Here is a 16,422-nt window from a genome sequence, read left to right as displayed (position 1 = left end):
GTTACAGATGAAAATCAATTTTATATAATTTACTCTCAAAACTGTGGCTCTCCATTTATATAAGTAAAATCTTTAGTCTTAAACTTACTGAGGCTTGTTATCAACTTCTTTTGGGAAAGGTACCAAACTTCATATCGTGCCTGTAATTTTATTAGATGGAGTACTATACTTTCTTAGAGTACTTCTTATGTTTGCCAACCGGAGGCTCAAAAGTTAGCGCTTTGAGATGCTATAATACAAATATACTTTTTTTCCAGTTTAATTTTGTATTATCATTGTCTCTGCATTTCAATTGATAAAACATTACCCACCCTTTTCTCAAGCTGATAGATTTAAAGAAATAATACCTCAAATTTTTTTTTCCCCTCTGTTGACCAAGTAGAATTCAAACTACTCCTAGATGTGATAGGAAGGGGAGGTCATTGCATGCTCTGCTTTATTGATAAAAGTAAGATCATAGTTATTATTAAAGAGTTTAGGATGTTTGTTGGGCATCACTGTTGCTTTTTGACATTTTTGACTTCGGGGTATACTGAAGTTAACAGAAAGATAATGTGTTTTATACAAAGAATGGAATGTACATTTGTTCCTTTAGTTATCAGTAAAAACACAATAAGATAAGGAAACTGGTATAAATCAATATGACAGAGTAGATGTGATTTGTTACATAATGAGAAAGTAACTTGTGCCTTTCATTTGAAATGTTGTGGCTTATGCACTTAGTCTGTTCATCAAATATTTACACGCTTGGTAATAACCTTTTCCTAAATATTGCTGATATCAACATGATAACATTTTTCAGGTTAAGAGAAACTAGATTACAGGATTACATTGTTTTCAAGCAAATCCAATCCAGTGTATTTTCGGGCTGATAGTTCTGGTTGGCTTCACTCATTTGAGACAGCAAATGTGAAACAGGTGTGAGGACTTCAGAGGCTCCAGCCCTGAAGAGATTGCCAGAGGGTGACATACATATATGTACATAGAAACCATGTGTGTGTATGTAACACACACATATATGCAATATGTATTTATAGATATTCAGTATTCTTTGTGATAACTCTGTGGAGATATTCTGTTAATATTCCCACTTTAAAGATGGTAAAACTGAGCAGTGGAAGTTTTAGACACCTGTCAAGATTCCGATGGCTAGTAAGTGGTAGAGCCAGGATTAAATCACTATGTCTTGTTCTTTACTGCTAATGCTAGACTGAAAAACCTATAACGCTATTTGAACAATTACCCTATGGCAGACCCTTGGTTATTTATCACACATCAGCTGCAGCTGTGAACTCAAAATTTTGGTCAAATCTTAGCTCTAAGTAAAATTCTTATTTCACAAATATTTCTTAATTTTTGACTAATTTGTTTTCGGTCAAAAACAAATGTATGCAAATTATTTCTGTGGAAATACCGATGTAATGACTCTCCTCTAAGGTCCACATTTCTGTGTTTTTAAAGATGTAAATTGCTGTAGTGAAAAGTGAGATGGTAGTAAGAGAAAATGAAATTTTTACCTTTTGGTTAGTGATTTATCAGGCTTCATAGTTTTCTTTTCAGAAATTCCTCGGGAAAATACATGCTTCATTATTTCATGTTTCCTGGAATATTTGCACAAAACGTTACAAGATTAATGGCAAATTCTGTAAGAGGACATCATTGCACATTTGTTGGAAAATGAAATATTTAGGAATATGAATTAAATACCGTCGGAGTGAAGACGTTTACTTTTGCATCATGACTGATGAGAGAGGCAGGACGTGGTCAGAACATCTTTTGAGAAAGCACAAGACCAAGGAGATCTGCCCACGAAAGCTGTGCTGTTTTCAAAGGTGCTCTCTATACATTATTGCTGTTTCAAGCCTCATGGATGCCAGTAATTGTTTAATTGCTCTATTTTTATAGTTTTTTTTTTTTTTTTTTTTTTTTTTTTTTTTTTTTTTTTGTAAAAAGTAAGAACTCTTGAGAAACCATGTGCCTTCTTCCTGCCCTTTCTATAATAAAAGGTAGCACTATCCACCTAGCGGCAGCAGCCTGCATTAGAGACCTAGCAAAGGAAGGAAGTTAGGAGGGCCCTGTTAGCTCTCAAATCTAAATCTTTGGGTTGACAACCAGCTACACTGAAGGTGAACAAACGCCTCTTCAGCCTGAGACGGGTGTTCAATGAAGAAAAAGAGCAATGGATGTGAATTAACAACTCCTAAGTATCTAGATGTCAGGTAATTTTTAACTTGGGGAGGTGCTTAATTTGTTCTAGGTAATAGAGAATAGATGACACCTTAGTGCAACTTGAAAAGAGAATGAGTTTTTCATCAGGTGCTTCAATGAGATTGAGTCAGTCCATTTTCCGTAAGGAGAAGAAAAAAAGATAAGCTCATGAAAGGGTCCATTGACGCTTGTTCTGTGCGAACATTGTGGGGTGAACTGGTTCATGATAATCGTGGAAAGAGGTACATTTTTTTCCTTACATCTTTTCTGATAACAGATAAGCAGTGGGAGAATAAAAGTTACACGTTTTAATGTGTGGGACTTTATTGCAGTGAACTGTATCAAATTTTTTTATCCTTTTTTAATTTATTTTTTCTTTACCTTTTGTCTTTTTAGGGCCGCACCCGTGGCATATGGAGGTTCCCAGGCTAGGGGTCGAATCTTAGCTGTAGCCGCCGGCCTACACCACAGCCACAGCAACGCGGGATCCGAGCCACGTCTACAACCTACACCACAGCTCACGGCAATGCCGGATCCTTAACCTGCAACCTCATGGTTCCTAGTCGGATTTGTTTATGCTGCGCCACTGATGGGAACGCCAAATTTTTTTTATACTTTGAATCATTACTAAATATACTCAGTAAAATTTTCAGGAAGTTACTTAAGCTATATTTATAAAAGATTCCGTTGCTTGCTTTGTCATTAAAGTTTAAGATCATTTTAAAAGATGACAGGATAATGTTAGGTAAGAATAAATAATGCAGTTTAAAAGTATTATTATTATTATTACTTTTGGGGCTATCAATACAACTTCATTTTTTTCCCCTGAGTTAAGTGATTTGAGATTAAATTTTCAGCTGGGTGATAAAATGCCCAGATCTGCTGCATTACACCATTATACTGAAAAACACACATTGACTTGGGCATCAGAATCGTGGAATTTCCCTCAGGAAGAGATGGTGGGGAGAGCAAACCAGAAACGATAGGTCTTAATCTGGCTGCTGTCTTTTTGCAAAGGGTGGCATCTGGGGCTTGGGGCATGGCATCAGGGACCGGCCTGCAGAGCCAGGCTGAGGAGAATGGCAGAGGTTCCCATCCATTTTTTAGGCATGCTTGCAGTTGCTGATGGGCTTAGAATTTAACCCCAAAGGAAGGGGGAGAAGGGTTTTCCCTTCAATGTTGGAATGGGGTCAGAGAGCTAGTCAGATGCAGTGGTTTCAGATTTGGGATTTCCTGCCAGTCAGTGGACCAGAGTAAATCAGAAAAGAGGGAGAACCTCCGTCTGTGGAGGAGCCTACGGGCTCACTTCCCTGGGGATGAGATTGAGGAGTCCTGGAGACTGCACGGTTAATCTCAGTCCCACCCCTCTTTCTGTAAGGCTTCTAACACAAGGCTTGGGGAATGGGTGCCAGGACAATGGGAACTGCTCAGCCCGTAAGTTAAAATTTTAAGGACGTTCTTAAGACATTGATCTCCAGGAAGGTAGAAACTGATATGCAAATGTATTTTTCCAGAGACATAACTTCCACAGGTGTTGAATTCCCTTTACTATATTGTCTATAAACATCATGTTAGGACAATTGAAACATTTTATGAGTGAAAATTTTATTAGTGAAAATGATCTGTGCTTATTGTAGAGGTAGCGGAGATAAAGGCAATTCTGCCACCTCAGTGTTAGAATTTTTATATTTTTATATTCTCTCTCCACTTTTAAGTGGGGATAGATGGTTGCCCTTGTTGTCCCATGATTTTCTACAATAGAATTGTAATTAAAATCTATATAGTCTTCCATTGTTGTGTCAGGCGATGTCTCCAGAATAGACCCCGACAGTAGAATAACTAGATCAAAATATGGGAACCTTTTAAAGGCTCTTTAAACATATTGCAGAATTTCTTATCAGAATGCTGTATGATTTATATTTCTTTTAGGAGTTTGAGGGTACTAGTTTTACCGATGAGTAGTGTTATGAAAATCTTTGCGAATTAGGTGGGAGATTTATATTCTGTAATTCTAATATTCTTTGATCCCGTCTGAGATTCTTTTTTTTTTTTTTACTTCTGATATACTTATTTTGATATTTGTATTTCATCTTCTGTGATTTTCCTGATCACTTATTTGCCAATGTATCTATTGCAGTTTTAGATGATAACTGACTTGTATGAAGGCTGCTAGTAGCTTTGTTTCACAGGTGACAAAACCAATACATAGAAAAGTCAAGTTCTTTGTCTGAGATAACCCAGTAAGTAAATGATAGAGCTGGCATTTAAACTGGTCATATGACTGCAGACCCCACGCTCTGCACCATGTGCTTAGAGTGGAACAGACTCTTAAAACAGTTCAGGTATTAATGGAAAAAAGGCATCATGGAAGGCACTAGATTTAGCTGATATTTGAATTTGTTCCTCATTTTTTTCTAACATGCAATGATTTATTTTCTCTTTTTCTAGAAGCTCTTTTAAAAATTCCATTATTATAAAATGAGAGCAGTATCTTAGGAAAATATTTTGTCTAGCTATAGTTCAATATGTTTTCCACTATCATCAAATCAGTGTGCGCCTCACAAGATTTAACTAGACAATGAACAATTAGTTCTTTATATGATGTTCGCTATGTTTTAAAAAACTTCATATATTGTGAATGTTGTAGTTAAGTGAACTATATGGTTGTTCAGATTTCCTAGATTACATTTGAAATTAAGTAAGTAGATTTGCTTTTTTTAGCTTTCATCCAGTGGGTTTTTTTGTTTTGTTTTGTCTTTTTAGGGCTACACCTATGGCATATGGCGGCTCCCAGGCTAGGGATCAAATCTGAGCTGTAACTCCCGGCCTCTGTCACAGTCACAGCAATGCCAGATTCGAGCCGCGTCTGCGACCCACACCACAGCCCCATGGCAATGCCAGCTCCTTAACCCACTGAGCAAGGCCAGGGATTGAACCTGTGTCCTCATGGATGCTGGTCAGATTCATCTCCCCTGAGCCACAATGGGAACCCCTTATCCAGTGTTTAAGTGATTATCACATCAACAAAATAATTTTAACTTTTAAAGAATTTTAAATTGCTAAAGAATTTTGAGTATAATCGACTTACAATGTTGTATTAGTTTCAGGTGTACAAAAGCAAATCAAGTAAGCATATACATATATCCATACTTTTTTTTTTTTCTTTTTAGGGCCGCACTCGTGGCATATGGAGGTTCAGAGGCTAGGGATGCAACCAGAGCTGCAGCTACATCCATCACATCACAGCCACAGTAACACAGGATCCTTAACCTACTGACCAAGGCCAGGGATCAAACCCATAACCTCATGGTTTCTAGTCAGACTCGTTTCTGCTGCACCATGATGGGAACTCCTACGTATATCCATTCTTCATTCCCACGTAGCTTATTACAGAACACTGAGTTTTTCCTGTGCTCTAAGTATGTTCTGTTAATTATCCACTTTATATACAGTAGCGTGTGTGTTTTTTAAGTTTTTTTGTTAAAAAGTTGCATTTTCATAGCAGGAAAGCCCCTCTTTAAAGCAGCTGAACACTTAACTGCATATTTAAATGACTCTTATTCACAAACTGGTAGAATTTCAGAGATGACTTTCTAAATCATGATTATCTCCATAAAATCAAGCCAGGACAGCTGATTTGCCCTCAAAACAAGGAATTAAAATGATATTTCAATCAACTTTCAGAGATAGAAAACCACTCCTTTTTTTTCTGTCAAAGGCTTGAGGGTGAAAAAGATGCTGCACAAGAATTTGGCAATGAAAGGATCTGGGTTAAAGTTCTAGGCTCAGGCAGATACTTAAAGCTCTTTAGACCTTTTTTTTTCTTTAGCTGTGAAATAAGGCCATTGATTGCACCCAGAGTGAATGGCTCTGGTCCCTTTCAGCTCTAAATAAAGTCATTGTAAAATAGTTTGAGGCATCCTGGCGTAATTTATATGTGAAATGAAAAACTCTTTAAGGGTTAGACAGTGTCTCAACTCTGGCTGTTCACCTGACCATATTTGTGAAGTTTTGAAAAATTCTGATTCCCGTCTCTAGAAGATGGTGATTCCAAGTTTTGGATTCCAGACTCACAATTTTTTTTTTTTTTTTTTTTTACTGTTGAGTGAAGCAAATGGATAGCCACGTTTGCAACTATTCATTTGAAAAAACAAACAAACAAGCCAACCCTATGTTGCTGTCATTTTCTGAAGTTTCTCTGTTGAAAGGCTAGGGAGGAGGGCATCTTTCTGTGGATTCTTTTCATTTAAAAAATTTGTCATCTTTTCCATAGAGGAAGGTTATGTCCATATGTATGTATGTATTTCTTTGCTTTTTAAGATTGCACCTGCGACATATGGAAGTTCCCAGGCTGGGAGTCAAATCAGAGCAGCAGCTGCACCACACCTGCACCAGCCGCCACCACAGCCATGCAGGATCTGAGTCGAAGCTGCCACCTTTTACTGTAGCTTGTGGCAATGCTGGATCCTTAACCCACTGATCCAAGCCAGAGGTCAAATGCACGTCCTCATGGATACTAGTTAGGTTCTTAAGCTGCCGAGCTATCAGAGAAAATGCCACGGACGGCGTTATAATAGCCTGCAGAGGGAAGTGGATGTCATTTGTGTCTCTGTTCCAGGAAACAAGAGCTGTTCTATCCCCAGACAGATGTTTTATGTGGGAATACATGTAGCTTTGCCTTACCTTGGAAACAAGCAATATTGTGTCCCTCCTCAGAGTTGACGGTGGGGATGGGGGAGGAGGAGTGGGGATATGTAAAGATTTAGCTGCAGATTTGCTGTTTGGCCTTTCCTCTCCAGTGCTGTTGTTCAAGTTGCCATCTAATGCAGTGTGCACTATTTCATTGTGTCTTGTCACCAACTCTTAAAGGGAGAGAAGATAGTATAATCTATTCTTCTTACAGATGAGGAAAGTCAGAAGCAAAGACTTTATTTACTTGATCCCAGTAACCTGTCTAGAATTGGTACAGTGGAGATTTGAATTGATGAGGTCAATCTGACTTAGAGTACTTTTAAAAGATAAAGTGTCTCCTTTTCCAGTAAGGTTCTTCAGCTCTCCTCAAAGATCATGGAATAGGAGTTCCCATTGTGGCACAGCAGAAATGAATCTGCCTAGGAAGCATGAGGTTGTGGGTTCGATCCCTGGCCTCGCTCGGTGGGTTAAGGATCCATCCTTGACATGAGCTGTGGTGTAGGTCACAGATGCGGCTTGGATCGAACATTGCTGTGGCTGTGGTGTGAGGCTGCAACTCTGATGAGACTCCTAGCTAGGCGGTGCTGCCCTAAAAAGACAAAAAGACAAAAAAAAAAAAAAAAAAAAAAAAAAAAAAGATGATGAAATAGAGGTAATGTAAAATGGTTTTGCAAAAGGTATTCATCATATATCATAATTATAAATGTAGGAATTAATCATTTTAAAATATTATCACTGCTCAGATTTGGCTGGCAGTGCAAATTGAATGAATAGCCCCTCCTTTAGAGGTGCTTACATGTAGAATCAGAATTGGCACCAGGCAAAATGATGAGACACACACAATAGGCTCTTCTCCTTGCCCTTTTCCTCCTCCTTTTCCTCCTTCAGTTACCTGGACATTTTTAGGCAGTACTCGGTTCACGGTGCAGGATTCTTTCTCCTGATCTGCCCTTCATGGCAGTGCCTCTCGGAAACACTGAAGACTGGACCTGGGAAAGGAACCGTTCTAGTCGACCTTAGTCGACCTTCAGACCTTCTGGCTAACTGTGTTAGCCAGATTCCAGTCCGGGGCTCACTCTTTTATAAAGTAATTCTGAATCTGAGGTAGCTTTTTGGGACAGAGTGTCTTCAAACTTTGGTACTACTTGCAGATTTGTCTTTGTGTATATTTTCTGGTCCACAACTTCATCAGCGTCTCCAAGGAGTCTATGGTCAAAAAACAAGACGGAACAAAGAGTTTTTGCATTCCATCACGTTGACATTCTAGATGGCCTTATCTTATGTTTTCTATCTCTGCTGCTAATCAAATATTAATGTGATAGCTCATTCCCCAAGGCTGTCTTATTCATTGCTAATACACATGCTCATTTATTTGTTGTATACATGTCTCTGTTTTCACAAAGTAATTGAGATTTTTCATTAAAACATCAAACAACTTATTCATAACTTGATTTTTATCCAAGGGGAATAATTTTCATCACATAATACCTTCCATAAGCTTTTCGTTTAATATACTTACTTAAAAGATGTTTTCTAGATGGAGAATTCTTTATTGTAGTATGAGCAGTAGATGTAAAATACAAAAATTTAAGGTGCAGAATATAGGATTTATTTAACTTGCTTTTTCTTTGTAAATTATTCTTCATTATAATGATTTTGCCAGTTTTTAATTTGAATACTTTTCCAATACACAGATTGAAAATTTGAATGCCTTGAGAGTTGAATGGGAATAGAGTGGATTGAGGCAAGGACAATAGGGAGTAGCAGGAACTATGACAAAATAGAAAATAATTGCACCTCTAAAGCATTTACATGCACGCTGTAAGAAAAATGTTTATAGTTTAATGACAATGGACAAGGACAGATGTCTGCGGCCCCTGTTCTGCTCCCTTTGTAGGGACTAAAGATACATCAGTCAATTAGATACATTTGCAGTTAAACTGAGGCAAGATGGAAGCAAATGATTTTTTACTCATACTTTGAGGAACATGTGATCCATTCCTCCCTTTCTCCCTCTCTCCCCCACTTCTCTCTTTTCCTCTCCCTCCCTTCCTCCCCTCCTTTCTTTCTTTTTTGATCCAGGTTTCTATTCTTAATTAAAATGTTCTTCATGAAAATTCCATGAGTAGATGAACTATTGACTCCTCAGAACCTACCAGAGTTTTTGGCCCATAGTAGTCTGTTGAAAATATTGAGTAATACAGTCAGTTCCGCCCCCTAATTTTCCTCCAACTCTGCCTGTTCCTGTGCATCACCACTGTCACTACTCTGATCTAGGGCGCTGCTTTAACTTAGAGCTTAGTGAAAGAATTTTTCGGACTCTAGTCTGGTCGGTGTCAATCTTTGCATAATGAAGCCAGCGTGATCCTCCAAGGATTCAGAACTCTCTCAATTAAATAATATAATTCCTTCAATTAAAAGACTTGAATAGGAGTTCCCGTCGTGGCACAGTGGTTAACAAATCCGACTAGAAACCATGAGGTTGCGGGTTCGGTCCCTGCCCTTGCTCAGTGGGTTAACGATCCGGCGTTGCCGTGAGCTGTGGAGTAGGTTGCAGACATGGCTCGGATCCCGCATTGCTGTGGCTCTGGCGTAGGCCAGTGGCTACAGCTCTGATTCGACCCCTAGCCCTGGGAGCGGCCCAAAGAAATAGCAAAAAGACAAAAAAAAAAAAAAAAAAAAAAAAAAAGACTTGAATAGAGGAGTTCCCATTGTAGCACAGTGGAAGGGAATCCAACTAGGAACCATGAGGTTGCGGGTTCGATCCCTGGCCTCACTCAGTGGGTTAAGGATCTGGCGTTGCCATGACCTGTGGGGTAGGTCACAGATGTGGCTCAGATCTGGCGTTGCTGTGGCTGTGGTGTAGGCCGGCAGCTATAGCTCCGATTAAACCCCTAGGCTGGGAACCTCCATATGCTGTGGGTACGACCCTAAAAAGCAAAAAAAAAAAAAAAAAAAAAAAGACTTGAATAGATTTTCCTTGTCCTTAGGGTAGAATCTTAACTAAGATTGATCTTCTAGCCTCATATGAAAATCTGACCTGAGGTTAGTTAAATGGAGGATCTCCCCAATTTAGGTAAAAGTTGTGAACACTGCAGGGTCCACTATCAGAAATTTTACATAATCTTATGTAGGTAGTAAAGAATTTCTAGGCACTAAGAAGATAACATCTTATGAAATATCAGCTGCAAACTTACATTTCATATTTGCAGATAGTGACTTAGCAAATACAAAAATGGCCCTAGTTCTTTTCTTGTATCTCTATTGTCTCCAATATAACCCTGCAGTTCTTCCTGTTAAGAAATAGACTCTTTTTCCCACCTCTTGAATCTGCTGGCTTGATGATTTGGTTTAGCCAGTAGATTATGGTGGAAGTAAAAGCAGGCCACTTTCAGCCATAAACCTCAACAGCCCTTGCTTGCTTCTGTTCCTTTTGAAACCCTGCCACTGACATGAGAACAAAGACAGCATAGCCTGGTGGAAGAAGAGCAGTGAAGTTGATGGACAGCTAAGTTGCTGTACTGGAAACCAGCCATTCTAGACTATCCACCAGCCAGCTGACTCTGAAACATATGAGAGAGCCCAGTGGAGCTTAGCAGAGCCTTATCTTACTATATTGAGTGAGCCCAGTTGAGATATGAACCCTCTAGCTGACCCATAAGCAGTGATTAATGTTTAGAGCTGCTGAGTTTTAGGGTAGTTAATTTTTGTAGCAGCTGCTGATAGATATAGATAGTCGTGCTTTTTCCATCCAGTTACTGAAAAAAAGACTAATAAAAAACACATTGGAAATGTTACATCTTTATTTAGAAAATCATTATTGATGTTTAGAAGTATCTGATAAATGTACCTGCCTATTTCCAAGAATTTACATAGAGTAATAGCGTTTGAGCTTTTTTCTATTCTAATTTGTTTTTAAAAACTGTAAGAAGGAACCACATCATGTCTTTGTTTTTTCACTGGAACCATTAGAGCCAACACATTGTCAGAGAAGAAGCTAATACAAAAGATAGTTTGCCAAAATGTCTGTCTTCTAGTTTTTGAAGGAAATGTTAAATTTATATAGGGAAAAAACCCACTTTACTTCCATTTTTGACATTATGGCAGAGTAAATATGTGGAAAAACCCTTTCTGGATTTTAAAAATGTATAAAAAGCACAGTGTTATGTTAAATATAATTTTTAAATGCATTGCTAAGCTGGCAGGATACTAAGAAAAACCTTCAGAGGCTAATTAGAAAACAATCCAGGAAAATAAAAAGAGAACTCTAAATCTGACAGCCTTGGTGACCCAACCTTGGAAGCGTGGTGTTCTCAGTGGAAGGATATACTTGGACCAAAACTTTCAGAAGGAAGCTTACTAAAAGTGGATAAAATAAGATGATAGAAATAAGTCCAAATATACTAGCAATCACAATAAACATAAATGTACTGAACTTTTTAGTTCACAGATTATCTCATGACATTGAAAAAAGTCCAACTATATGTTGGTTACATGTACCAAGTCTAAAATATGACTTACAGTGGTTTAAAAATGTGAAATATTGGCCAAATAATAAAATAACCTGGGAGAGAGATAATGTGAGAAGAAATAACACTTTAAGATGGAAAAGTATAATATCCTGAAAGATACAGCAATTCTTGGGTCTGTCTAAAAGCATGGCTTAAGTTTTTTTGAATAAGGTAAAATTACCTGAATTACAAGTAGAATTTGACAAGTGGATCCTTTCAGTAGGAGATTTGAATGTAATGCTCTTTGTTATTAATCAACCAAGCAGGACCCAAACCAGTAGGTACATAGGAGAGTGGAGCCACACAGATACATTTGTTATAATGGCTCTGTGTTGTAAACTGCACTACAGAATTGTTGGATACACACTCTTTTCAAAAAAAAAAAAAAAAAAAAGGGAAACATTTTAATAAATAAGCATAGCCCTTCCAGGTAGCTGGAGACAATGGAAGGTAGTGCATTAAGTAACTTCCCTCAAATCTTCTCTCCAAATGATGTGAAATAAATTTACAATGACTCAATTTATAGGCACAAGCACTCTTTAGTGTTTCTTCTTTTCTTTTTTATTAAAATACAGTTGACTTACAGTGCTGTGCCAGTTTCTGCTGTACAGCTCAGTGACCCAGTTATATAGATACATTCTTTTTCTCCTACTCTCTTCCATCATGTTCTATCCCAAGAGATTAGATATAGTTGCCTGTGCTGTACAGTAGGACCTCAGTGCTTATCCATTCTAAATGTAATAGCTTGCATCTACCAACCCCAAACTCCTTGTCCATTCCACTCCCTTCCCCCTCCCCCTTGTCAGCCACAAGTCTGTTCTCCATATCTGTGAGTCTGTTTCTGTTCTATAAATAGAGATAGATTCCTTTGTGCCATGTTTGAGATTTGATGTGTAAGTGATATCTTATGGTATTTTTCTTTCTCTTTCTGACTTACTTCACTTAAGAATCTCTAGTTGCATCCATGTTTTTGCAAATGGCATTATTTCGTCCTTTTTTATGGCTGCATAGTTTTCAATTGTATACATGTTTTACATCTTCTCAATTCATTCATCTGTCAGTGGACATTTAGGTTGCTTTCATATCTTAGCTATTGCAAGTAGTGCTACAGTGAACATAGGGGTGCATGTATCTTTTTGAATGAAAGTTTTGTCCAGATAGATGCCCAGGAGTGGGATTGCTAGATCATATGGTGGTTGTATACTTAGTTTTCTGAAGTATCTCCATACTGTTTTTCATAGTGGTCGTACCAATTTACATTCCCACCAACATTGTAGGAGGGTACCCTTTTCTCCAAATCCTCTGCAGCGTTTGCTGTTTGTAGACTTATTAATGATGGCCATTCTAACTGGTATGAGGTGCTACCTCATTGTAGTTTTGATTTGCATTTCTCTAATAATTAATAACACTGAGCATTTTTTCATGTGCCTGCTGGCCACCCTTATGCAGGAGTAATACGTAAAACTATAATCCAAAAAAACTTTTCAGAGATAGAAAAATTCCTGAACCTCTACACATTGAAAGTACTTACAAGGGAGAATTAACCCTGAAAGTGTACTCTGAGATTTAGCCTCTTTCAGAGATAATGATATAATCCTCAAGGCTTATAGGCAAAGAGAACAACTCATATACGGAAAATAATTAGACTAGCGTAAGACTTTTCAAAACCAACATTGAAAGAAAGACGGACAACAATGGAACTTTTTTTTAATCATTGTTATTATTATAAGTGAATGAAACAGGAATATAGTTCTTAAATATTATCCCCAAATATTTTAAAATAACAAACAGCAAATGTATAGTTTCTAAATATTATCCCCAAGTATTTTAAAATAACAAATAGCAAATGTAATAAATTATACGTAATTACACAAGAGTGATATAATTGTAAACACATGTATCAGCCACAACAGTAAATATAAATGGGGCTGGCTCACTAGTTGTTTTTTTTTTGTTGTTGTTGTTTTGTCTTTTGTCCTTTTAGGGCCGCACCCGCGGCACATGGAGGTTTCCAGGCTAGGCGTCTAACTGGAGCTGTAGCTGCCAGCCTACACCACAGTCACAGCAGCGTAGGATCTGAGCTGTGTCTGTGACCTACACCACAGCTCACAGCAATGCCGGATCCTTTACCCACTGAGCAAGGCCAGGGATTGAACCCACCACCTCATGGTTACTAGTTGGGTTCATTAACACTGAGCCACGACGGGAACTCCCTGACTGACAAGTTAAAAGAAGAAGATACTCATTTTGGCACCCCCCCCAACCCCAGCTAATAGCCTATTTTATTACAGACACATCTAAAGTGAGGTGATTCAAAAAGGCCAAAAATAAAGGGGCAGGCTTAAGTAGATCAAGTAAAAGCACTAGAAAGAAAGCAGAGGTTTTGATATTGACATAGAATGCAACCCTCTAATTTTAATCACAGAGAAGGACACTTTTAATGCAGAAAACCATGATCCAAAATGAGGTTACAATATAATAATCCAGCACAACCTTAAACAAAAACTACAGGAGATGCCAAAAAGACAGAGCCACCCACTAAATAATAGGTGACTCTCAACACCTATTATACATGACACTCAACATAGGTCAGATTCAGTGGACAAAATATCAGTAAAGAAAGAAAAGAAAATGTAATCAGAGTGGGGCTTATAGAGATAAACTCTACACGCAGGTGGCAGAGATTGTGTACATTCTTCTTAGCGCCTATTGTACAGTCACAAAAATTGATCACATTTTATCACAAAGAAAACACTTCCGAAGTAGAAATAGGTCAAATAGCATTCTCTGATCACTATGCATTAAAAGTAGAATTTCCTAACAAAAGCGAAACACATTAGGAACTTTGAAGGAAGTAGAAATAATGAGTTTACAGAGAGAAGACCAGGAGCGAAGGCGCCAAGTTTGTGGAATGGTGGGGGCGTGCATCTTTACTGATGTCAAAGTGACAGTGGGCTTAAAAAAAACCCCGTCAGAATTGAGTAAAGATTGTAATTTACCAGTACTTGTGCTTCTGTCAACCAACTTTGTTTTTCCCGCTCCCTGCAAAATACTGAGTGTTCAGAGATGAAAAACACTGCCTTACCTTGGAGAAGATCGCAGTGGAAATGGGTGATTCTGACCATTAGAAGAGCGGCAGAATTGATCAAGCACTATGGAAACTGCTCAGCATCTAATTTAATATTTCGATAGTTTTGCTGCATGTGGAGAAGGAAGCCCTCCAAACCCTCTGCTGTTTTCCTTCTATGCCTTGTGGCTTGAATAATACAATGCTTGTCTCATAAACTGCACACAGTATGTTTTCAGTATAATTAAAACCCGATTAATGGTCATCTCATTTCGGTACTTTACAGGGACTTGCTGTCATTTTATTAGTTGATGACAATTTAAAAATAAGAGATTGAGACTCACTTCATAGATGAGGTTTTTCAGGTGAACAGACCTCTTTTGAGAGGCTGTCTGCTCTGGGATTTCTTTTACTTATTTTGAGATAGCAGTGAGATGGCTGGTTGTCTTGTTTTATTTGTAAAATATAATTGTTACTTTTAAAGTGACCTGAATTAGACTTGTTTATTTTAGACCATTTAGAAAGTACAAAATACAAAAAGGAGAAAATAAATATTTTCACTAATGGTCACCCAAGTAAGCACTTTTTATACTTTGGTCTGTATTCATGCTCTTTCTCTCTCTCCCATTTCCCATTCCACCTTAGCCTCTGTATTTCCTTCTTCCTCTTTCGTTTGCACCTTCTGTATGTATACAGTTAAAAATATTTTATGTATCTGCTGTTCTTTCACACAGTGTGATGGTGGTACCCAGAGAAGATAAATTACAATTTGGCAGACTGAGGAAGGTCTTCTTGGAGATGGGGGCTTCTGAGCTGGGTTTCAGACAGTTGGTTTGACTGGCAAAAATGGGGAAGAAGCCCGTGGTGGGTAAAGTTCTCTTACTAAAGGCACAGGGGCAGGAAAATTTAGACTGTTGGGCAAATGCAAATAGTTGTGACTGTATGTTTGTTTACCATCATAAAAGCATCAATAAAAGCAACACTTCATGATGCCACAGAGCAGTTTATATGGGCCAACTGTTCTAAGCACTGTATAATTAAATGTTATTTAGTTTCGTCACAGTTATATGAGGTAGGTTCTATCATGAATCAGGTTACAGATAAGGAAACTAAAACATAGTAGAATTAAGTACTCACTTGGTCTGACATTGGGAAGTAATAAAGCTGGGGTCAAGACTGAGGAAATTGGAACAATAGATTTGTGCTTAGACCCAAAGTGAAGTGATTTGTGAACCACAATTTCTGGGCCTGGGCCAACTTTATATGTGTTGTTAGGAGGTTATTTACATGAGATTGAATTATTCCACTGCATTTTATTGTTAGTAAAGCTATTACTGACATTACTAAGGAAACCACAGACTCTCTTGTTGCTTAGAGCAAACCCAAGTTTTCACGAGTATTAAGATAGTCTGAATTGTATAGTACAAAATGCTAAATGGAAATAGGGGTAGTTGAAAACTGGAGAATTCAGGAGCCTTATTTTTTTTAGTTGTGAGTGTATACTAGAGCCTCCAAGAATGAGAAAGAAATTTATAATGAAGTCCTCTTAGTATGTCAGTACCAAAAGTCTCTTGAGTGGAATCCAAGAGAGACCTCCCCCCAGTGAATTTTTATTGTCACTAGTACAGTGGTGATGTTCCCAACGTGTTAACCAAGAGCCAGCTGAGTGGAGTTTTAATAGATTTTTTTATCCCTTGCCTCCACCTCTCCCCCTGCTCCACATACACACAGTGTTGTTGTTGTTGTTGTTTTGGCTGCCCCATAGCATCTGGAAGTTCTCCAGCCAGGGATCAGATCCCAGCCACAGCTGAGCGACCTACACCGAAGCTGTGGCAACGCAGACTCCTTTAACTCTCTGTGCAGGGCCTGGGATTGAACCTGTCCTGGTGCTGTCGAGCTGCCTCCCATCCCGTTGTGTCACAGTGAGAACTCCATCCTTCCTAT

The 16,422-nt window shown here is 38.2% G+C and overlaps 1 protein-coding gene across 27 annotated transcripts in view; it reads left to right on the top strand.

Moving 5' to 3' along the window:
- BMPR1B (bone morphogenetic protein receptor type 1B) overlaps positions 1 to 16,422 on the top strand; it is a 500,524-nt gene that overhangs the window by 202,388 nt on the left and 281,714 nt on the right.

The sequence above is a fragment of the Sus scrofa genome, chromosome 8, assembly GCF_054392235.1.
Source record: "Sus scrofa isolate SSC_HxYL_T2T_F1_AM1 chromosome 8, Sscrofa_HxYL_maternal_Yorkshire_Landrace_v2.0, whole genome shotgun sequence".
Lineage (NCBI taxonomy): Eukaryota > Metazoa > Chordata > Mammalia > Artiodactyla > Suidae > Sus > Sus scrofa.
The sequence above is the reverse complement of the archived record's forward strand: the minus strand, read 5'-3'. Positions and strand labels throughout refer to the sequence as shown.